Genomic DNA, 25,060 nt, shown 5'->3' with positions numbered 1-25,060 from the left:
CCATACTGCTTTCCATACTGGCTGCACCAATTTGCAGTCCCACCAGCAGTGTATAAGTGTATCTTTTCCCCCATCCTTGCCAACACTTATTATTGTTTTTTTTGCATAAGAGCCGCCATTCTGACTGGAATGAGATAAAAATCTTAGAGTGGTTTTGGTTTGCATTTCTCTAATTGATAGTGATGATGAACATCTTTTTCAAATATTTTTTGATTTATTGTATATCCTCTTTTGAGAAGTGTCTGTTCAGGTCCTTGGCCCATTTATTGATTGGGTTATTTGGTTTTTTGGTGCTTAGCTTTTTGAGTTCTTTATATACCCTAGAGATTAGTGTTCTAGCTGATGTGTGGGGGGTAAAAATCTGCTCCGAAGATGTAGCCTCTCTATTCACCTCACAGATTGTTTCTTTTGCTGAGAAGAAACTTTTTAGTTTGAGTCCATCCAATTTATTGATTCTTGATTTTAATTCTTGCACCAAAGGAGTCTTATTAAGGAAGTTGGGGCCTAATCCCACATGATGGAGATTAGTGTCTACTTTTTCTTCTATTAGATGCAGGGTCTCTGGTTTTATTCCTAGGTCCTTGATCCATTTTGAGTTGAGTTTTGTGCATGGTGAGAGATAGGTTTAATTAGGGTTAAATTTAATTCCATTTTTGTGATAGGTTTAGATAGGGTTTAATTTCATTTTGTTACATATGGATTTCCAGTTTTCCCAGCACCATTTGTTAAATAGGCTATCTTTTCTCCAATGCATGTTTTTGGCAACTTTGTCTAATATAAGATAATTGTAATTTTGAGGGTTAGTGTCTGTGTCCTCTATTCTGTACCACTGGTCAAAAAAAAAAATACCTTAGGCAACAACCAACCTGTGGTATACAGAATATAATGGTCTATAAATACAATTTCTCAATGAAATGAATCAAGGCTGGTTGAAGAAAGGGCTGATTCCACACCTATGTTTGGAAATGCACAAGATGAAGCTGCTATCTTGTCTTATCAGAAACCAGCAGCCCTTGAAGCCCTTAGAGGCATTCATGTTAAAAAAAGATCTAGAAGCTAACCAGAGGGCACTCTTACTAGCCAAAGAAAGAACAATGTGATCATTGATAAGAATAACTGCAATTAACTTAATGTTAAAAATTCATGTGTGCACATTGACATCTTTTAAAATAAAGGAAAAATTCATTGGCCATCTCTGATAATGTTAATGACTCTCTAAGAGTTATAAATAGAAAGAATTCATCACTCATTTGAGTCTTTCTTCCTGTATGCCCATCCTCCCTACATGAATTACAGTTATGGGTAACAAAATCGTTTGTAGAAAGAATTTCTCTACAGAAGTATTCTAGCTTATAAATGAAGGAATTTTAAAATTGGAATGGCAACATTACACAAACACATGATTAAATAACGAATTTATGAAAATTATAAGTGGTTATTAGCATCACAAGAAAAAGACAGCCAGACATTATGTACTATTAGAAACAAAGACTAGCTCAGTGGTAGAGCACTTGTCTAGCATGAGTGAGGCACTGGGTTCAAGCCTCAGCACTACATTAAAAATAAATAATATAAAGGTATTATGTCCATCTAGAACTAAAAATATTCAAAAAAAAGACGATGCTCTATTGTGTGTGTGCATTTTTAAAAATTATTTCTTTTTTTTTTTTTTTTTTTTTTTTTTTTTTAATTTTTTATTGTGGGTTGTTCAAAACATTACAAATTTCTTGACATATCATATTCCACACTTTGATTCTAGTGGGTTATGAACTCCCACCTTCACCCCATACACAGATTGCAGATTCACATCAGTTACACATCCATTGATTTACAAATTGCCATACTAGTGTCTGTTGTGCTCCGCTGCCTTTCCCATCATCCACCCTCCCCCCTCCCCACCTCTCCCCTCTAAAAATTATTTCTTAAAGAGACAGGATTTCACTACATTGCCCAGACTGGCCCAGAACTCCTGGACTATGGGATACTCCTGCCTCAGCCTCCTGAATAGCTGGGACTGTAGGTATACTACCTGGCTTATGAATATCCTGGCAACAAAAATGGAATTAGATCAAACCTCTAAAACTAAAACCAGTCTGCACCTGGACCTTGTTTTACACTATTTAGATTCTGATTCAAATAAATCAACTACAATAAAATAAAAGTATAGAAGCAGTAAGGCATGGTGGCACATATCTGAAATCCCAGCAACTCAGGAGGCTAAGGCAGGAGGATCAAAAGCTCAAGGCATGCCTTGACACCTTAGCAAGATACTGTTCCAAGATTTTTTTTAAAAAGAGGGTCTGAGGGTATAGTTCAGTGGTACTGAAAAAAAAAAGTGTTAAAAGAATTTTGGGGTGATAATGGTATTGTGATTAAGTCTAAGAAAACAGCTTTTATCTTTTGGTGAAATACTGAAATATTTAAAAATAAAATGACATAACAAGAACTGGCTCCAAAAATGCAGTGAGATAGTGAAAGAGGCTATGTGTGGAAGCCAGCTGGTAACAGATTGCACTCCTCCCTCACTTTCATGAATGTTTGAAATTTTTCATTACAAAGTTTTGAAAATTCAATAAAACAGTGTACATCTGCATAATTTATTAATAAATTGTTAATGGCATACACAATTCTTCATTATTTCCTGCTTTACAATAAGGAGGCTTCTACAGTTCTTTCAAATGAAGTAGTAAGACTTGTACTCTTCTCCTGTTTATCCGGGGCTCATGTCCTTTATTTTTCTAAATAATAAATGAAAAGCATACAGCCTGCTATATGAAAGGTGCTTAATAAATGTCAAATCAATGAATTCTGTTTCCTATACATTGCCCTGCTCTGCTTCCTCCAAGGCTCTAATCTATTGATCCAATTCATACTAAAAGAGGAACTGAACTCAGGATGTAGCTTAGTGCCTAGTAAGCAGAAGCTATGGGTTCAATCCCTAGCACTGTGAAAATAAAAAAGTAAGAGTAAATAGAACCAAGCACAGAAAAGCAAGATAAAAATCAAAAACCCTGTACTTAATCTTTTAAATCTATATGCCACCAAGGATGTTATTTTTTCTTGTGGTAACAAAATTCACCATATTAACTATGTTTAAGTGTACAGAGTTCAAAAATTATTAAGTATATTCACATTGTTGTGACATGAACTCTAGAATTTTCATCTTAAAAAACTGAAGCAATAGCTATTAAACAACAAAAGACATTTTGTTTCTGTTTTTCTTTGGCAATCTTGAGGATCAAACCCAGGGCACTACACATGCTATACAAGCGTTCTACCACTGAGCTACATTCCCAGTCCCAAGATGACTGCTCTTAATAATTCCTACTCATTGCCTAGTCTACTTTACATATACCTCTAGCTACCAAAACTGCATTTAAAGCATTATTCTTTTGAATATACACTTTGTAGATCACAATGACAGCAAATTTTTAAAAAATAAATAAATTAGTCCCTAAAGTAAACAGAACAGGTCTGAAGTATGACTGTTAACAGAAGACTCACATGAGCCCCAAGAAGGAAAGAAAGACTGGGTTGGAAATGTGAACTCAGAGTCACTCTAGAAGGCCAAGACAGGAAGAGACAGGCTTGCAGCTATAAGGGCACAGCACCCAGCTATCAAAGTAGTCCTTTCATAGCTGCATTCAACAGAGGCTTACCACTCCCACAAGCAGGCTGTAACAGTGATAACCCCTGATAAGCACAAATTAACAAATGCTTTATATCAAGGACTTAGGAAAGTTATACCTCATTCAATAGACTTTAAGTTAAAGATGTCTATGCTGGCCTACAAAATAACAAGTTAGCATAATGTGTAAGTAAAATAATCACTAAAACTCTCCTGCCAGTTTCAATAGTTCTAACTAACTCTGGTATTAAATAAACCAACCCTTAGTCAATCACAAGTGATTTTTCAAAACCACTTTCATTACAACACTACTCTTTCAGAGCACAAACTTACAGCCTAGCCTTCACTAGGACCACTCCAGAAGAGAGAGAACAGATTTTATCAAGCCAGTCAAGGACCCGGTTACAACACAGAACCTAGAAATCTCATGGAACACAGTGGGAAACTGGAGAGGGGACACTCATTCTAAAGCAGGAATCCAGGTATGAACCAAAGAAAGCCACAGAACCCATGGTCACAAACCAGGTCACAAACCAATGACCTGGTTTGGAGGACAACGTGGTTTCCTTCAGTCACACTACACCACATAAAGTAAGGCTGCTGTATATAGAGTTAAGGACACTTCTTGAAAAGGATCTGCAGACCAATAAAATTGCCAGGGATCAGCAAAACAGGAAGAAGCAGCTGTTAGCCACAGGGCTGACAGCAACACAAGTGATAATGACCACAATGGCAACCACAGCCTTGACAGTTGCCCTGTCAACACTGGATGTATGCATTCACAATAGAGACTGCATTCTGGTGCCAGGAACAGGGGTGGCAGTGCGCTTCTGCTTCCAGCACCAACACAAATATTCTTGTGTCACATGGAATTCTCAATAGTGCAGCTGGAGAACAGTCAGAGGAAACAGAGGTGGAACCTCCAGAAAACTTTCACTTTTTCTATACTAACCAATTTTCTTTTTTTATAATTATATCATACCATAAACAAAACTCACAATTTTGAATAAAGAAAATATATATAAAAGCATAACATATCAAGAATTAAATGGAAGAAATACATGGTGAAATCAATAAAATTTAATATAGAATTTATAATAAAGTCTTACTTGTGCTTTGACAAGTCCCATCTTTTTAAGATAAAACAAATATTCCAAATAAATGTATCTTACAAAAGACAATATGTGACTTAAATTCAGTAAAGTTGGGCCAATTTCAGTTATTCAAGAAAAATATGTGTTCTATTCACCTGGAAAATAGAAGTTAGTGAACATACTATTAAACTTAATAGGTCAGCAGAGGCAGCACAACATACAAAAAAGCATAAGATTCGGAGCCGGGAACCTGGTGTGATACTTGGGTTTGTCATGACCATTAGTGAGCCTGTGCAGGGATACACACTAACAGAGAACATACCATACCATAGGCTAGCTCTGCACACTTTACACTCACCAACCAAAGCAATACTTACAACCCTATGAAGTACTCCCATATGCAGGATCCCTAAGATGGCAAGGGTCAAACTAGCTGGCCAGGAGCATGGCTAGCCCCAGAATCTGTGCTCTGAGTCAACAAACTGCAAAAACTGTCCAGGCCTTTCTGAGATTTTTTTTTCTTTCTTTCTTTTTTCACTACTATAGATTTTTTATTTGTTCTTTTTAATTATGACAGTAGAATGTATTTTAACATATCATACATATATGGAGTATAACTTCCCATCTTGTGGTTGTACAAGATGTGGAGTCACACTAGTCACGTATTCATAGGTGAACATAGGAAAGTTATATTTGATTCATTCTATTGTCTTTACCGTTCCCATCCTGCCTCATTTCCCCATACCCCCAACCAATCCAATGAACCTCCACTCCTCCTTCCCCACCACACCTTTTATGAGTCAGTATCCACATATCAGACAGAATAACTGGCCTTTGGTTTTTTGGAATTGGCTTATTTCACTTATGCCAAGTGATAGTCTCTAGCTCCATCTATTTACTGGCAAATGCCATCATTTCATTCTTCTTTATGGCTGAGTAATATTCCACTGTGTATATGTACCACATTTTTTTATCCATGTTGAAGGGCACCTAGGTTGGTCCCATAGTTTAGATATTGTGAATTGAGGTGCTATGAGCACGGCTGCTGCATGACTATGGTATGCTGATTTTAAGTCCTTTGGGTATATGCCAAGGAGTGTTATAACGGGTCAAATGGTAGTTCCACTTCAAGTTTTCTGAAAAGTCTCCAGACTGATTTCCAGAGTGGTTGCACCAATTTGCTATCCCACCAACAATGCATGAGTGTACCTTTATCCCCACATCCTCACCAATATTTACTGTTACTTATAATCTTGATAATTGCTATTCTGACTGGAGTGAGATGGAGTCTCAGTGTAGTTTTAATTTGCATTTCTCTAATTGCTAGTGATGTTGAACATTTTTTCATGTATTTATTGACTGATCATATTTTTTCTTCCGTAACGTGTCTGTTCAGCTCCTTTGCCCATTTATTAATTGAGTTATTTGTATTTTGGAGTTAAGTTTTTTGAATTCTTTTTACATCCTGGAGATTAATGTTATATCTGAGGAGCAGGTAGCAAAGAGGTCTCACATTGTAGGTTCTCTCTTCACATTCTTGATTGTTTCCTTTACTGTGAAAAAGTCTTTTTGTTTAATACCATCCCATTTATTGATTTTTTTTATTTTACTTCTGTGCTTTAGGAGTCTTGTTGAGGAATTCAGTTCCCAAGCCAACATGATGGAGAGAGATTTGGGCCTTGCCTTCTAATAAGGCATAGGGTGTCTCTGGTCTAATGCCTTGATCTTGATCCACTTAACAGTTTTGTGCAAGGGAGAAGTAAGGGTCTAATTTCATTTTATTACATATGGATTTCCAGTTTTCCCAGCACCATTTGTTGAAGAAGCTGTCTTTTCTCCAATGTATATTTATGATGCCTTTGTCTAGTATGAGGTAACTATATTTATGTGGGTTTGTCTCTGTGCCTTCTATTCTGTACCACTGGTTTATGTGTCTGTTTTGGTGCCAATACCATGACATTTTTGTTACTATCACTCTGTATTATAGCTTAAGGTCTGGTATTGCAATGCCTCCTGCTTCATTCTTCTTGCTAAGGACTGCTTTGGCTATTCTGGGTCTCTTATTTTTCCAAATGCATTTCATGATTGCTTTTTCTAATTCTATGAAGAACATTATCAGAATCCTAAAAGGAATGCATTAAATCTGTATAGAGCTTTTAGTAATGTGGCCATTTTGACAATATTAATTCTGCCTATCCGGGAGCATGGAAGATCTTTCCATCTTCTAAGGTCTTCTTTAATTCCTTTCTTTTATAGTGTTTGTAGTTTTCATTGTAGAGGTCATTCACCTCTTTTGTTAAATTCATTCCCAAATATTTTTTGAGGCTATTGTGAATGGGGCAGTTTTCCTAATTTCTTGTTCAGCTAATTCATCATGATGTATAGGAATGGAACTGATTTATGGGTGCTAATTTTATATCCTGCTACTTTGTTGAATTCATTTATAAGTTCTAGAAGTTTTCTGGTTGAGTTTATTAGATCTTCTAAATATGTCTAAACATGTCATCAGCAAATAGGGATAGTTTGAGTTCTTTTCTATTTATATCCCTTTAATTTCTTTCTTTCTTCTAATTGCTCTCTCTAGAGTTTCCAGGACTATGTTGAACAGAAATAGTGAAAAAGGGAATCTCTGTCTTGTTCCAGTTTTCAGAGGAAATGCTTTCAATTTTTCTCCATTTAGAATGATGTTGTATTGGGGTTTAGCATATATACCTTTTACAGTGTTGAGGTATGTTCCTACTGTCCCTATTATCTCTCTTAAAAAGAACAAATGCCATAACAAAAGAGTGTTTTGCAAACTGTTCAGTTGTAGACAAACAGATGATAGTTAAATATCTACCATCTATAAACATGCTGTGTTTTTTCTATTGACCATACATATGAATTTTTAAGAAATGGTTCCTAAAGCCATTTGTTATATCACTAATTCACACTATAAGAATGTTTCACTTCATTTTAGATGCATTTAAGGATACTGATACTTCAATAAACATGAACATTAATCTGAGATTAAAGCCTTTATAAATATGACTGCAAACTTGCATTTCCTCCTTGGCTAGAATCCCAGAAATGAAGAAATTCCAAGTGTGCATTAGACTGAATAGCTTTCACACAAGAAATAAGAGCACAGAAATTTTCAATTCACCAAACTTACTTTTGTAACAAGATCATTAGTTCTCTAGGTTAGAGGGCTTTTATTTTTATACCTTCCACAGCTGTAAAAATAATTCTAAACAGCTTAGAAATATACTTGTAAATCATGTCATCATGGCATCTCAGCAGACAGGTTGAATAGAAGGACTCATCCTTCCCCTAATACACAGACATCTGACCCAAGAGAATCCAAGCCACTGGCTGAAGAGAAGCTAGTTAAGTGACCTGGCATGTGGAATCTAGACATACCAAGCCAGAAGCCACAAAGTAAACCAAGAACTTACAGGGAAGTAAACCTGAAAAAAAATACATGGAAGAAGGATAAACCTCAAAGATTTACAAGTAAGGCCAAGGTTATCAGGAATTGAGAACTATGGGCAGAAGACATGAAACAGAAAAGATAATTTAAGGATCAGAAAGCCTCAGGCCTCAAACGGAAAAAATGAAACAGACATGAAAATAACAGAAGAGCTGAGTAGTTGATCCCTATAATTGTATTAGACCTCACAGTTATTCAGCTCATTTTTCCTTGAGATTTCAAAAAAAAATACACTACTCTTAAAGAATACTGAAGTGAATTACTGTTCCTTCTAATTAAAAGTCTCATATAAGATATCTACAGTGATAAGATACATTTAAATTTTCAAGTGAAACAAGGCAAAGAGAAAAAGAAAAGTAACAAGGTGCCTTCCCAATTCTTTTTTTTAATATTTATTTTTTAGTTATAGGTGGACACAATGTCTTTATTTTATATTTATGTGGTGCTGAGGATTGAACCCAGTGCCTCACACATGCTAGGCGAGCACTCCACCCCTTAGCCACAATCCCAGCCCCCCCAATTCTTAATAAAACCATGTTGTCTGCACACACAGGAAAGAATTCTACTTCTCCGTGAAGAAAAATGCCCATCCATGGGACTGCAAATTGGAGCAACCACTATGGAAAGCAGTATGGAGATTCCTAAGAAAACCTGTAAAGAAACAATCTAGACATCCCACTCCTCTGTTTATACCCAAAGAACTTAAAATCAGCATACTACAGAGACGCAGCCACATCAATGTTTGCAGCAGCTCAATTCACAATAGCTAAACTATGGAACCAACCACATGCCCTTCAACAGAAGAATGGATAAAGAAATTGTGATATATATATATACACATACACACACACAAACACACACACACACACATAATGGAATATTATTCAGCCTTAAAGAAGAATGAAATTATGGCATTTGCCAATAAATGGATGAAACTGGAGAATATCATGCTAAGTGAAGTAAGCCAATCCCAAAGAACCAAAGGCCAAGTGTTTTCTCTGATATGCAGATGCTAATTCACAATGTAGAGGGGCAGGAAGAGAATAGAGGTAATTTGGACTAGACAGAGGGGAGTGAAGGGCGGAGAGGGGGCACTGGGGTAGGAAGATAGAATGACTCAGACATTATTACCCAATGTGCATATATGATTACATGACCTGTGTAACACTACACCATGTATAATCAGACAAATGAGAAATTAAACTCCATTTATGTATAATGTGTCTACTGACGTGTATAACTAATTTTATTTACAACAAATAAAAAATATATTATAATTATAAAATTTTAAAAATTAAAAAAGAACACCTAATTCATCCAAATATGGTGGATGGTAGTAAATGTTTAAAGAGGTAAAAAAGAAAGAAGCCAAAATAAATCTTGGTTTACTTTTTTTGGAGGGGGGGTTACTAGGGATTTAACTCAGGGGCCATCGACCACTGAACCACATCCCAGTCCTATATTCTATTTTATTTAAAAACTGGGTCTCACTGAGTTGCTTAGGGCCTCACTAAATTGCTGAGGCTAGCCTTTGAACTTGAGATCCTCCTGTTTTAGCCTCCAGAGCCCCTGGGATTACAGGCATGTGCCACCACATGCCCAGCTCTTTATGCTTTACTCTTTTTTAAGAGTTATATACAGTGTAGCACTTTGTTTCAGACTTGGATTTTTAAATGGTGTCAAATAATCCAGGCACAGTGGCCCACACTTGTAACTCAGCTATTTGAGAGGTTGGGGCAGGAGGATCTCAAATGGAGGCCATCCTGGGCAACTTAGCGAGACCCTATCTTAAAATTTTAAAAAATTTAAAGGAGTAAGTAGTTCAGTAGTAGAGCACCCCCAGATGCTAATATGTGGGGAGGAGGTCAAGTGAGCCATGGATACAAGAAGCAATAAACAACTAGACTATTGCTTGGGGATGAGGAAAAGGGAAGACTTGTTTACAAAACCAGTACAATTATCTATATAGTTTTGCTCAAAAAGATGTTTCCTTTTGTGAAGATAAGTACACAGTCAGCACAGGGAGCACGACTCTAGAACTGGGACCACCCTGCAGAGCCTGCCACCATCACCAATACATACTCTTGATGACTGCTAGGATGTTCATCTCCTCAGCAGAATCCACATCCTCATTCTGCTTCTGGACCACATCCATGCTGAAATCAATAGAGCTGCCCTCAGTACTTGGCATCATCAAAGCTGTCTTCAAAAAATAACTCTTTCATCTTCAAGAATATCTGGTGCTGCTGGATTCAAATCCCCTGCAAATCTAACTGATCAGCAACTTCCTATAGATTTTTTTCAAGGTGTTTGTAACTCTTCATCAACTATTTCATATAATAAATGGGTGGGTGGGAAAAGGTTCCAAATATACAAGAATTCATGTTCTTGACAAAGAAGAATCTGTATGCAACTTTATAATGTGGCTAAAATCATAGCCACTGTAAAACGAAAGCCATATGATGTCATCAAAGAGAGTCACTCTCTTTGATGTCATAAGCAGCTCTGCAAAGTGTATTGTTAATCCATTCTCTCTTTGTGCTTCTGAAACTGCAATCTTAGCAAGATCTATGGAATCTTGGGAGTGCCTGTCCTATGTAAGACTGAATTAGAGTTGAACTGCCAAATATTAATTCCAAAAGAACATTCTCGCTTCTAGTTCATGAATGTAAGGCCAAGCTGGGTAATTTTTAATAGGTCAAAAATAGTATGATGCAGAAGCTGACACTGGTAAACTGTAAAACTAGGAAATTCACCAACTGGTGGCACCATATCACCTGGAAATTCTGTGTCCATGGCATTATAACTAGCTTAGCATCATTTCTCAGATCTTCCTCCCCTCTCCTCCAGATTGCTGGCCTAGACTTAACAGCTCATCTGGCTCTTCTCTACAAGTGCAAAAAGTACCCTAAAGAAACCCAAGATGTTTATTTCATATAACTAGGTAAGGGTAAGCCAGAATATTTGACCTAATCCTCACCAGTAGAAACCCAAAGTTTATGCAGGCAGGGAACATTATGTGGTGGCAGCAGCTCCTGATCCAAAGTCTCGTTCAACTCTCGATTAGGCAAGAGTCCATTCTCACCCCAACTCTTGAGACCATATTATACTAGAGGTCCATTTGAGAATTTTCCCAAGACCTAATAAGATACCATCTCAATTCCATAGCATTTAATTTATTTACCAATCATAAGGTCATTCCTGTATAAAAAATTGAAATTACATTAATGAGCAATTTACTTAAATATACTGATTTCACAGAAAATGGTATCTAGTATGTGAAATAAGACAGTCCACATCTCTGACATCACTAGTAGTTAATTCAGAATTAAAAAAAAAAAAACGGAGCTTTCGAATGAAATGGCAGATTCAATATATATTTACTTTTGCACCTTCCCAAAATACCAGAAGTGTTACTAAAGATATTTTAAATAACACATAACTACATGGAAGAAAAATGAAGCAAGAAACAAGAGCAACAGAATTCTAAAAGCTGAAAAGTAGGGATTAGGCAGGATACCTGGTAAGTAATTTAGCAGACCCAGGAGTGTTGAATTCCAAGTCAGCAATGGGGAAGACAGAAAGGCAGAAAATAGAACTCCTGCAAAAAGTGGAATAACTGCTACATGTATAATGGCATTAATTGACGTGAACATACTTTATACACAGAGATATGAAAAACTGTACTCTATATATGTAATAAGAATTATAATGCATTCCACTGTTGTCGTATATTTAAAATAATAAGAAAATCAATAAAAAAACAAGAAGTGGAGTAACTGGCAAAACTGCACAGTTTCAGGAGGGTTGGGGTAAAAGGAGGGGGGGTTAAGGTAAAGTTGGAATCAGGAAGGTAACTGGTAAATTACTCAAGAAGTGGTTAGATCCTCTTCTCGCTCACAAGGACAACGTATACTACATGCCTGAAATGAGTACTGGAACTCATGATAAGTGGCTAAAGTCATCCAAGACAAAAATATTCTCCTACTTCCTGATAAAATCCACCCACATTAAATTTCTCTTAAGAAAAGAGTATCTCTATTTCAGATCCTCTGGACTATCATAGACTAAATTTTAAAAGAAATATGTAAACTCACAGTAAAAAAAAAAAATCACCATATACACGTAGAAGTAAGTCTCTATGAGTTAATCAGTAGAAAGAAAACTACAGGCTGGGTACAGTAGCACATGCCTGTAATCCATCACCTTGAAGGCTGAGACAGGAGATCAACAGGTTTGAAGACTGCCAGGACAACTCAATGAGACCTTGTTTCCAAAACTAAATAAATAAAAAGAGCTTGGGATGTAGGTCAGGTAAAGTGCCTCTGAGTTTAATCGCCAGTACCCTCCCCAACCAAAAAAAAAAGAATGGTGCATGCCAATAATCCCAGATATTCAGGAGGCTGAGGCAAAGGGATCTCAAATTTGAGGTCAGCATCAGCAATTTAGCAAAACCCTGTGTCAAAATGAAATTTAAAAGGACAGCAATGTAACTCATTGGTAAAGCATCCCTGGGTGCAATTGCTAGTACCACAAAAGAAAAAGAAAACAAATAGTACTGTCGTCACCCTTACTTCCAACAATATAATTATAAAACAGAATATTAAATAACTACATATTTAATATAAAGTATTTTTTAAATACTTTATATTTTTTATAAATATTCAGCATTCTCAGGAGTGCTGAATTCAATGTCAGCAAAGGGGAAGTCAGGAGGCAGAAGATAGAACTTCTGCAAGAAGTGGAGTAACTGGCAACACTGCCAGTGGAAGTATTTTAAAGTATTTTTAAAAGGAGTGCTAGGTGTAGTGATGCACACCTGCAATCCCAACAACTTGAGAGGCTGAAGCAGGAGTATCACAAGTTTGAGGCCAGCCTATACCACTTAGGGAGACCCTATCTCAAAATTAAAAATAAAAAAGGGCTGGTGATGTAGGTCAGTGGTAGAGCATCCCTGAGTTCAATCATTCATACCACAATCAATCAGTCAAGCAATTTTAAAATGAGGAAACAACAAAAAGTACCCAAAAAGTCCAGTTTGAAAAAAAAAAACATTCTTTTAGGAATTAAAAATGTAACTATTAATATGAAAAACTGAGTTAAACAGCAGATTAGACACAGCTGAAGCAGGATTACCAAACTAGATGTCAGATTTTAAGAAATTAGGGAGGAAGACCAGCAGGTGCCCCGGAAGCAGTCATTGCAACTTCCGGAGGGGTTTGTATGCCTACAGGTATTTGAAGTAGTGAGTGCACCAACATATTCTGTGGTTCCCGCACTTGATTTGACCACCACATTACCATTTTTTGCCGAAGAGCCAGCTTCACCAAGTAGAATATGCTTTTAAGGGTATAAACCAGGGTGGACATCAGAAGCTGTCAGAGGGAAGGACTGTGCAGTAATTGTCACACAGAAGAAAGTACCTGACAAATTATTGGATTTCAGCACAGTGACTCACTTATTCAAGATAACTAAAAACACTGGCTCTGCGATGTCTAGAATGACAGCTGACAGCAGATCCCAGGTACACAGGGCACACTCTGAGGCAACTAATTGGAAATACAAGTATGGCTATGAGATTCTTATGGACATGCTGTGTAAAAGAACTGTTGATATTTCTCAGGTCTACAGACAGAATGCTAAAATGAGGCTACTTAGTTGTATGATTTTAAATGGTATAAATGAAGAACAAGGCCCTCAGGTATACAAATGTGATCCTGCAGGTTACTAGTGTGGGTTTAAAGCCACTGCAGTAGGAGTTAAACAAACTGAGCCAACCAGCTCCCTTGAAAAAAAAAGTGAAAAAATATTTGATTGGCTATTTGAACAGACAGTAGAAACTGCAATTCTGCAATTACGTGTTTGTCTACTATTCTATCAATAGATTTCAAACCTTCAGAAATAGAAGTTGGAGTAGTTACAGTTGAAAATCCTAAATTCAGAATTCTTACAGAAGCAGAGATTGATGCTCACCTTGTAGCCCGAGCAGAGAGAGACTAGACATTGTTATTAGTTTACCAAATCCATGATGCCACTTGCCTGTGTGTTTGGTAACAATAAACTAACATTACGGAGGCCCTGAATTGAAAAAGAAACCTCTTCCACTCCTACTACTAAAGTGGTTAGGATTCTGTATAAATAAAAACAGTGCTTCTGGGAATAAAAGAGAAATTACTCAGCATTAGGAAGTGAAAAATATTAAAAAGAGCCTGACAGACATGAAGAATAGACTGACATGGATTCATCTATGGCTATCTGAGTCCTAGAACACAAAGAATAGAAAAGAAACAATACATGAAGACATAAAAGCTACAAATTTTAAAAATATGAAAGATGGGATGGGGGTATAGCTCAGTAGTATGGCACTTGCCTAGCATGCATGAGGCTCTGAGTTCAATCACCAGTACCACAAAAATAAACATATATGAAAGACCTGACTCCGGATTCAAGATACCTAATACGTACCCAATACTATGAGTAAAAAAAAAAAAAACTGGATAGGGAGAATTAATATTGTTTAAATTACAGTATTGCCAAAAGTAATCTATAGGTTCAATGCAATCTCCATAAAAATACTAATAATATTCTTCATAGAATTAGGAAGAAAACTAAAATTCATATGGAAGAACAAAAAGAAAAAAACAGAATAGCCAATGCAATCCAGAGCAAAAGAACAAAGGTAGAGACATCACAATACTCAATTTCCAATTATAAAAAGAGACTCAGAAACTAAAACAGTATGGTACTGGCATAAAAACAGACACATGAACCAATGAACAAAAAACACAGAGACAAACCGAAATAGCTACAGCCACTGATTCTGACAAAGATCCTAAAAACATGAAAAAACAGCATCTTTTTAACAAGTAATGCTGGGAAAACTGGATATCCATAGGTAGAAAAATGAAATGATATCCTTATCTTGCACCTTGTACAAAAGTAAACTCAAAATTAATCAAACACCTAACTATAAGGACAGAAACACTGAAACTGTTAGAAGAAACAATAAGGGATATACTTCAACATACAGGTGCAGGCAAAGACATGTACTGAGGGCTGGCAATGTGACCCAGTGGTAGAGCACCTACCTGGCATACATGAGGCTCTGGGTTTGATTTTTAGCACCCAAAAAAAAAAACCAACACTGATTCCAACATATTCCAGTCAGAATGGCAATCATCAAGAATACAAATAATAAATGCAGGTCAGAAAAGAATTCTTACAGACTGTTACGGGAATAAAAATTAGTAAAGCCACTATGGAAATCAGTATGAAGCTTCCCCAAGACACTAAAAATAAGTCTACCATATGATCCAACCATACCACTCCTTGATATTTATCCAAAAGAATTGAAGTCAGGCGACTTGTGGTGGCACATACCTGTAACCCAGCAATTCAGGAGGTGAGGCAGGAGGATAGCAAGTTCAAGGCCAGCCTCAGCAACTTAGTGAAGCCCTAAGTAAGGTAGCAAGACCCTGTCTCAAAATAAAAATAAAACATTAAAAGGGCTGGGAATATGACTCTGTAGTTAAGCACCTGGTACCAAAAAGAAAAAATAGAGTCAGGATATTTTATAAAAACATGCATATCCATGTTTACTGCAGCAAAATTTACAACAACCAAGTTATACAACAAGCCTAGGTATCAGTCAACAAACGAACAGATAAAGGAAATACAGTATGTGTGTGTATGTACACACACACACACACACACACACACAATAAAATTTTATTCAGCCTTAATGAGAAATTATGTCACTTGCAGGAAAATAGATGAAACTAGTGACAATAAATTAGAGAAAAAGAAGTCACACTCAGAAATATATCTGTTTTCTCTCATATGTGGTAGCTAGAAGGAAAACACAATAAGGTTTAAGACAAACAGATCAAGAGAACAGAACTAAGAATTCAAAAATAAACTCACTCTTATACAATATATTGATTTTCAAAAGAAGAACCAAAGCAATTCAAATAATGGAAAGCCTTTCAACATTTGTTTCTAGAGCAATTCATTATCCATATGTTTAAAAAAAAGATGAACTTCAACCCCTAACACCATAAATAAAAAAATAATTTTAGACTGATCATAGATCTAAACCTAAGACCAAAACTATAATAAAACTTCTAGGGAAAAAAATATAAAACATCTTTGCACACTGAGTATAGGCAAAACTTAAGAAAAGTTATTTGACAAAATTTAATGTCAGGAGGACACTAGAAGTAATCTCCACCATGGTGTTAGATTAACATTGGTAGTATGAATATATATTTATAACTTTTTATATATGTATATATAGAGATGTTGCTTCAGCATGTCTTCAAAAATGCAAAGGTTGAAACTTAATCATCAATATGCTACTCTTAGGAGGTGGGGACTTTATAATATGATTAAATCATGAAGGTGAAACCATCATGAATAAAACTAGGGACCTTATAAAGGGGATAGAGGGAACAGGCTTGGCATTTTTGCCCTTCTGCTCTCCCACCATTTGCAGATGAGGCAAAAGGCCCTCAGCAAACACCAAATATAGACACCTTGATCTTGAATTTTAGAGCTCTAAAACTATAAAAAGTAAATTTTGACTACTTATAAATAACCTAGTCTCAGGTATTTTGTTATATAAGCCCTAATAAACTAAGACACACTTATAAATGAAAAACTAAGATATGTGTGTATAAGGATACACACAAATATATCCTAATTTGTCCATTGAGGGGGTCTACATGCATGCAATAAGTTCATCAGGTAACCAGATTATGATTTCCAAATGGCATTCCCCACTAATTAGAACAAGACTCCTCTGAGACAGGGCTGATTCAAGGGTTGGGGCACACAAAATGAGTCCAGAGAATCTTGTTATACCAGAAAGTAAATAAGAGTTCAAAGAATTGTTAAAGCATATGAAAACAACACAAGAACCAGATTGAAAAGGTTCATAAGGGTCAAATTTGGTATATGCTGAATATAGAAATAACTACAGAAATGAATAATAGACCACTAAACAAGATTATACATATAAATTACTTAAATAATGAATGGGTAAGGTGAGAGGAAAAGGGAAAGCTTTTTCTTATAGGAGAATGTCAATAACTAAAGAAGGAGTATGGATTTGTAAAATTATCACTGGAAGCTAAAATGGGTGAAAGTTTGATGAGGAACAAGATATTTACATACTATCAATATTTATTAATTTTGAGGAAAAAAACAGTATCTTGGCAATAGAGAAATCTGACAAATACCAACTTAATCAAGTGTCCAATGTTACCAACAACAATGAAACTGACATTATGTGGCTCCTAATATATCATATTAAGAAAAATAAAAATCATTTATTTTGTTATCCCTACCTAAATGTATAACCTGAATTCAATCATAAGGAAACTTCAGACAAGCACAAATTAAGGGATATTCTAGAAAACAAATGGCCTGTATTTTATAAAATAATAATGTCAGAGAGGAAAACTGATTGATCAGAGGCAATGAGAACTCTCCCAATTCTTTGTGAGTGGTAATCAGAACAACTAAAGAGCAGCTTCTCATCAGGGTGGTTTACTATCGGAAGACTGAGGTTCAACAGCAAAGAGAGACATGGAAAAGTCTAGGCACTCTAGAGAATGGAACAGAGTGTGAAAAAGTGCTCCAGTACTGAAGGCACACCACATGGTGGCACAGCAGCACACCTGAGGACATGGGTAAGGGAGAGGGAACGGAAGAGCCAGTGAATGCATCTAAACACAAGCACAGTGCAGAGGAACAGTATGGACACAGCAGATCTGGGATCTACAGAGCAGGCAGAGTTAGAGAGGTTCTCTGTATTTCCCAACCTGTACTCACTATGCTGTAATAAGGAACCATCATTAGGTCATGTCTGAGTTTGCTACATGTTCCTGTCCCAAGAAACCCTTGGCAATCATTACTACACTGTCCCAGTGGAAGTATCTCTTGAGTCTTGGCTTTGGCTCAGGGAATACAGCATCACTGAAACAAACCCCCTGAAAACTCCATGGAATGAGAAACTGTTTGATAACAATGGAAGGAAATATAAATTGTTCCCCTGTAAGATGGGTGACTCAAATATCCACCTGAAGTAGTTCAGAGAACTGAGAAGTGATTACCAATGGGAGCTGGGTCTCAGAAGGCCACCAGAGTCATAGGCAGCAGAACTAGTAGGGCCTTCCACATCCCACTCCACACTCACTTAAGTTGTTGTCCTACCATCCAAGAAAGCTTCACAAAAGGTGCCAATTACCCAGATGTGCTTCGGTGCTCCATGTCACCCTAGCACTGGAAATGTGTTGAACTAATCTCTCAGAAGTAGATTTCTTCAAGGGAATGTTATATTCTGCACGAGCTCCTACTAGCAGGAAGGGCAGCTGAGAGCTATTCCAAGTGGTTCCACTTCGAATCCACTCCTATTGGTCATCTAGTAAACAACACAAAATTAAGAAGGAAGGGACTGGGGACATAGCTCAGTTGGTAGAGTGCTTTCCTCACATGCACAAGGGCCTGGGTTAAATTCCCAGCACCACAAAAAAAAAAAAAAAAAAAGGAATGAGTGAATAATTCCCAGACTTTGCTCTCCCCAAAGGATACAAAGTTGGTTATTAAAATGATTAATAAATTAAAAGGAATAATTAGGGGAGAAAGTTCAGGATGTAAAAGAACAATTGGAAAAAAGTGATTCTGGAAAAACAATCTTGGAAACAAAAGCTTGATAAGTCAAATTAAAAAAAAACAGCTGAAAGCTTCATTCACCAATTGACTAAATCAATCAGGAGAAAAATGTCAGGCAGGGCTTGAAGACAAGGTTGATGACTCATCACATTTAGATGCTAATAAAGAAAAAATAAATTATAAACAGAATATACAGGGTTATGGATGAGATTAAAAGAATAAACGTGTGAATCACAAGTAAAGACAAAGGAACAGAGATACAGGATAAAGGCATAGAAAACACATTCAATGAAATATTAGTAGAACAAAGAATATTGAAAGATGCAAAAAAGAAGCACCAAGTTGCTTATAAAGGTAAACCTATCAGAATAATAGATGATTTCTTAGAAGAAACTCTTAAGGACAGGAGTACATGGAATTAAAAATTCAAACCCTGAAGGGAAATCACTGCCAACCCAGATTCTTATTATACCTAACAAAGTTATCCTTTAGAATTGAAAGAAAACATAAAAATTTTCCAAGATAAGTATAAATTAGAGGAATGCATGACCACTAAACCAGAATTACAGAATGTATTTAAAGGAATACTGCATTTAGAAGAGGAAGCAAAATAAACAAATCACAATAACATAAACATGAAAAAGAATAATCTCACTGAAAGAACTGATAAAGGAGAACTAGAAAAGACTCAAACATTATTAATTCAGTAAACTATTAAACATCTAAAATGAATAAGAAAATAATGAACATACAGCACTTGCCACAACTAGAAGAAAAACAACAAATTGATAAGAATTAGTATATATCTTTCAAAAATAACTGAATGTAAATGGCATTAATTATCCAATTAATAGACACAAATTGACTAAATTAAAAATAAGACCCTGTAGTCTGCCATTAGTAAGAAAGTCACTTTGTGGGTAAAGACACACACAAAGTAAAGGATGGAAAAAGATATTCCAAGCAAATGGAATCTGAAAACAAGCCAAAGTGGCTATACTTACATTCAATAAAGTGGACTTCAGAACAATCAGTCAGAAAAATGAAGATGAAGACTGTCACCACATATTTGTTTCAATATCTTTATTTTATCTTTTTTTTTATTTGGTGCTGAGGATCAAACCCAGTGCCTCAGGCATGTGAGGCAAGTCCCTACCACTAAGCCACAATCCCAGCTCTTGTCATTATATATATTGATAAAAGGAATAATCCGTCAAGAAGCTATAAAAAGTCAGGTGTAGTAGCATGCCACTCAGGAGGCTGAGGCAAGATGATCACAAATTTTATGATCTTCTAAAACTGAATCAAGAAGATATAAAAAGACTAAATGGAGTAATAACAAACAATTAGAGGTTAAAGTTGTAATAAAAAAGTCTCCTATTACAGTGTCCCCCAAAAGCTCATGTGTGAGACAAAGCAGGAACGTTCATAGGTGAAATGATCAGACTATGAGTACTATCACCTAATCAATGAATTAATCCATTTAGCAGATTAACAGTTTGAAAGTACTACTATAAGAAATACTACTATAAGGCAGGCAGGGTGTGGCTGAAGGAACCAGGTCACTATAGGCATGACTTTGGGGTTTATACTTTGTCCCTGGCACCTCACTTACCCTCTCTTCTTCCTGGCAGCCATGAGCTAACATCTCTACTTCACCATGCCCTGCTACCATGATGTTCTGCTTCACCTCAGGCCAGAGCAATTGAGTCAATCCACCATGGAGTAAGACCTCTGAAACTGTGAGCCCAAAACAAACTTTTCCTCCTCTAAGCTTTTCTACTCAAGTATTTTGGTCACAATGACATAAAAGCTAACTAATACATTTCCCAACAACAAAAAGAAAAAAGGAAAGCCCAGGACCAAAGAGATTCCCTTCTGAATTTTGCAAGACCTTTAAAGAAGAAATAACACCAATGTTTCTCAAACTGGTCCATGAAATATAAAAGGAAGGAATCCTTCCAAACTCATTCTCAGTATTCAAGTCAGCATGACCCTACTACCAAAACCAGAGAAGGACATATCAAAAAAAAGAAAACTATAGACCAATATCCCTGATGAACACAGATGCAAAATCTAAAAAAAAATACTTGCAAATTGAATTCAACAACACATTAAAAAGATCGCATACCATGATCAAATTGGTTTCATTCCAGGGATGCAAGGATAGTTCAACATGGCAAATCAATAAACATAATATAGCACATAAATAGAATCAAGGATAAAAATCAAAAGATCATCTCATATGCAGAAAATTGACAAAATTAAACATTCCTTCATAATAAAAGCCACGAAGCAACCAGGGATAAAGGATCATACCTGAACATAGTAAAGGCTGTATACAACAAATGCAAAGCCAATATTACACTGAAGGAGAAAAAACTGAAAGAATGTCCTCTAAAACAAGAAACTAGACAAGGATGTCCACTATCACAATTCCTAGTGAAAATAATACTTGAAATTTTAGCCAGAGCAATTAGGTTAAGGGAAGGAAATAAAAGGGATATGAATAAGAAAGAAGGAAGCCAAATTATCCCTGATTTTTGTTTTGTTTTGATTTTGTTTTGTTTGGGTACTGGAGATTGAATGCCAGGGCACTTTAACACTGAGCTAATCCCCAATCCTTTTTTATTTTTTTTTACGTTGAGACAGGGACTAAGTTGCTGAGGCTGGCCTTGAACTTGCAATTCTCCTGCCTCAGCCTCCCAGGTCAATGGGATTACAGGCATGTGCCACCATGATTGAAATCCCTGTTTAGATATGATTCTATATTCAGAAGACTCTCTTGAAGACTCCACCAGTCAGGCATAGTGGCACACACCTGTAATCCCAGCAGCATAGGAGGCTGAGGCAGGATGACCACAAGTTCAAAGTTAGCCTCAGCAACTTAGTGAGGCTCTCAACAACTTAGTAAGACCCTGTGTAAAAATTTTAAAATTTTTTTAAAAAGGACCTAGGGCTGGGAACATAGCTCATTTGGTAGAGTGCTTGCCTAGCATGTACAAGGCCCTGGGTTCAATTCCCAGCACCACAAAACGCAGTGGGGAGGGGGTGCCTGAATGTTGCTCAGTGATAAAGCACCCCTGGTATCAAAATAAAGAATAAAAATAAAACAGACTCCTCCAAAAGATACAAATTTAGCACAGCAGGGGGACAGAAATCAACAAACAAAATCAGCAGCTTTTCTATACACCCATAATGAACTCACTGAGAAAAAAATAAAACAAAGAAAACAATCCCATTTGCAATATCATCAAAAAATAAAATATCCAGGAATAAACCTATCCAAGGAGATGAAGAAATGAACATAAAAAAACATAAAGAAAATGAAATCAATAAAATTGATTAAAAAAACCATGAAGAAAGAAATAGAAGAAGACCTCCCATATTCATGGATTGGAATAATAAATATTATCAAAATAACCAAATTACTGAAAGCAATCTACAGATTCAATGCAATCCCCACCAAAATACCAACAAACTTTCTTCACAGAAGTAGAAAAAAATCCTAAAATTCATATGGAAGCACAAAAAACGTTGAATAGTCAAAGCAATCGAGAGCAAAAACAGCAATGCTGGAGGCATCACAGTACCTGATTTCAAAATATACGATAGAGCCATACTTACAAAAACAGCATGGTATTGAAATACAAATATATAAACCAATGGAACAGAACAAAGGATCTAGAATGAAACCCACTATCTTCAACCACCTGATCCTGACAAGGGTGCCAAAAACATACATTGGAAATTCAAAATCCGGTGCTGGAAAAACTGAAAAACCACATGTAAAAGTTTGAAATTGGACCATTATTTCTCACTCAGTACAAAAATCAACTCCAAGTGGATCTAAGATCTTAATATAAGATCTAAAACAACTATTACAGGAAAACAGAGGAAACACTCCAATATATTGGTACTGGCAGTGATTTCCTGAATAGAACCCCAATAGCTCAGGATAAAAAGCAAGAATTGATAAGTGAGATTACACCAAATTAAAAAGCTTCTGACAGCAAAAAATAAAAATGAAGAGAAATAAAAATAAAAATAAAATGAAGAGAAAACCTACAGATTGAGATAAACCTTTGCCAGCTATTCCTCTGACAGAGGACTAATATCAAGAATATATAAAAACTCAAAAAAGAAATGGTCATCATGGTGCACAACTATAATCCCAGCTACCCGGGAGGCTGAGGCAGAAGAATCACAAGTTCAAGACCAGCCTCAGTGATTTAGTGAGGCCCTCGAAAACTAAAAAATTCTCTCAAAATCTAAAAAATAAAAAGCTAGAAATGTAGCTCAGTGGTAGAGTGTCCCTGGGTTCAATCCACAGCACTGTTAAAATTTTTTTAAAAAGCAGAAAGAAATGAAAAAAAAAAACCTCAAGCCAGGCATGGTGGTAGGTGCATGCCTGTAGTCCCGGCAACTTGGGAGACTGAGGCAGGAAGATTCCAAGTTCAAAGTCAGCCTCAGCAACTTAGAGAAGCTTTAAGCAACTTAGTGAGACCCAGTCTCAAATAAAAAATAAAAGGGCTGGGTATGTGGCTCAGTGGTTAAGTGTCCCTGGCCAAAAAAAGACAAAAACAAAAACACCCAAACCAAACCTCAAAAAAAGTGAACAAATGAACATGAAATTCAATCAGTAAATGGTCAAATGATCTGAATGGATATTTCTCTAAAAATGTACAAATATGCAACAAACATGAAAAATGCTCGACATCTTTAGACAACAAGGAAATGCAAATCAAAGCTTCATCAAGAGTCCATCTCATCCCAGTCAGAATGGCTATCAGCAAAAGAACAAAAAATAACAAATGAACTTTGGAGAAAAAGGAAAACTTATACACTATTAGAATACATATTAATACAGCCACTATTGAAAAAAGTATTGAAGTTCCTCAAAATCAAAAATAGATCTATCATGTGATCCAGCTATACTACTCCTGGATATATATCCAAAGGAAATGAAGTTAGAATACAAATTAGATACCTGCATACCCATGCTTCTTACAGCAATATTCACAATTGCCTCTACAAAATCAGTATAGGTACCCATGAACAGAATGTACTTTTAAAAAGTGTATATTTTAATTGCACATGTGCGGCGCATGCACACACACACAAACACACAATAGAGTTTTACTCAGCCATAAAGAAGAATAAAGTCATGTCATTTACAGTAAAATGAATGGAACTGAAGTTTATCATGCTGAGCAAAATTAGCCATACACATTAAGTTAAGGATCACATGTTTTTTTCTCATATGTGGAAACTCTTCAAAAAAAGAGACCTGAAAATAGAAGACAGTCTATTAAGGAAAAGAAAGGGATACAGGAAGAGGAGAAATGAGGTCAGGGGAGAGAGGAAAGGGCAGAAGAGGGTAGTAGGGAAAGTGAATGCAATCTAAGCACAATAGACGCACAAGTGGAAATGTCACAGTGAAACCCATTAATTTGTACTATTAATATTATGTATTAATTATAATTTTTAAAAAGTGTCAAGAACAATAAAAAGAGATTAAGGAACTATTCCATATTAAAGGACACTAAGAAATATAATAGCTGAATTCTGAGTGATTCTGGATTATTTACTGTACGGGGAAAATAAAAGAGCAATATTATAGGGAGAACTGGTGGATATTGCAATATGGATTGTGAGTTAAATAACAACACAGTACCAATTACCAATAAATTTCACTGGCAGGGTGCTTGCCTGGCATGTGTGAGGCCCTGGATTTAATCTCTAGCACTTGGGGGGGAAATTATAAAGCATATTTTTTAAAGCATTAACAATCCAAAAGATTCATGGGAAATGAGCATTTACAGTCAATTCACAAAATAAGCTAATAAACATTTAGGAAAAAGAAAAACAAGAAGTCAACTTCGCTAATAACCAGGCAAATAAAGACAACAATGAGATGTATTTTTCCACCTGTTTTCTTTTTAAAAAACATCAACTGGTAAGTTTTCCCTAAAATGGCCACTCAACACTTTGTTAGTAGGAGTGTTAATTGGAAACTTTCAAGAAAGCAACTCATAAAAATGAATCAAAGCTTTAAAAATATCCTCACTCTTCTAGTTTATACTATCCAAAAGAAATAATCTCAACCATAGATTGAAATGTATGCCCAAAGATATTCATCAAAGGATATTTGCAGAAGCAAAATTCTTTAAAGTAATCCACATATTAAAT

General features: G+C 36.0%; 1 protein-coding gene and 2 pseudogenes across 6 annotated transcripts in view; 1 reads left to right on the top strand and 2 right to left on the bottom strand.

Moving 5' to 3' along the window:
* The window catches only part of Marchf8 (membrane associated ring-CH-type finger 8), a 238,547-nt gene that overhangs the window by 104,903 nt on the left and 108,584 nt on the right, over positions 1-25,060 (bottom strand). Inside the window, exon 1 of one of the 6 annotated variants that reach the window (XM_058580019.1) lies at positions 15,575-15,594. The exons of the other annotated variants lie outside the window; for them this stretch is intronic. The gene's annotated coding sequence lies outside the window, so the exon portion shown is untranslated. Of the gene's footprint in view, positions 1-15,574; positions 15,595-25,060 lie in introns of those variants that run through there. 6 annotated transcript variants of the gene reach the window in all.
* LOC131424256 (CCR4-NOT transcription complex subunit 8-like) lies at positions 1,916-14,110 on the bottom strand (annotated as a pseudogene).
* On the top strand, positions 13,478-14,250 carry LOC124094155 (proteasome subunit alpha type-6-like; annotated as a pseudogene).

This window comes from Marmota monax, unplaced genomic scaffold (genome assembly GCF_021218885.2).
Source record: "Marmota monax isolate L192 unplaced genomic scaffold, Marmota_monax_Labrador192_F-V1.1 WCK01_AAM20220418_F8-fsc00207, whole genome shotgun sequence".
Classification (NCBI taxonomy): Eukaryota; Metazoa; Chordata; class Mammalia; order Rodentia; family Sciuridae; genus Marmota; species Marmota monax.
The sequence above is the reverse complement of the archived record's forward strand: the minus strand, read 5'-3'. Positions and strand labels throughout refer to the sequence as shown.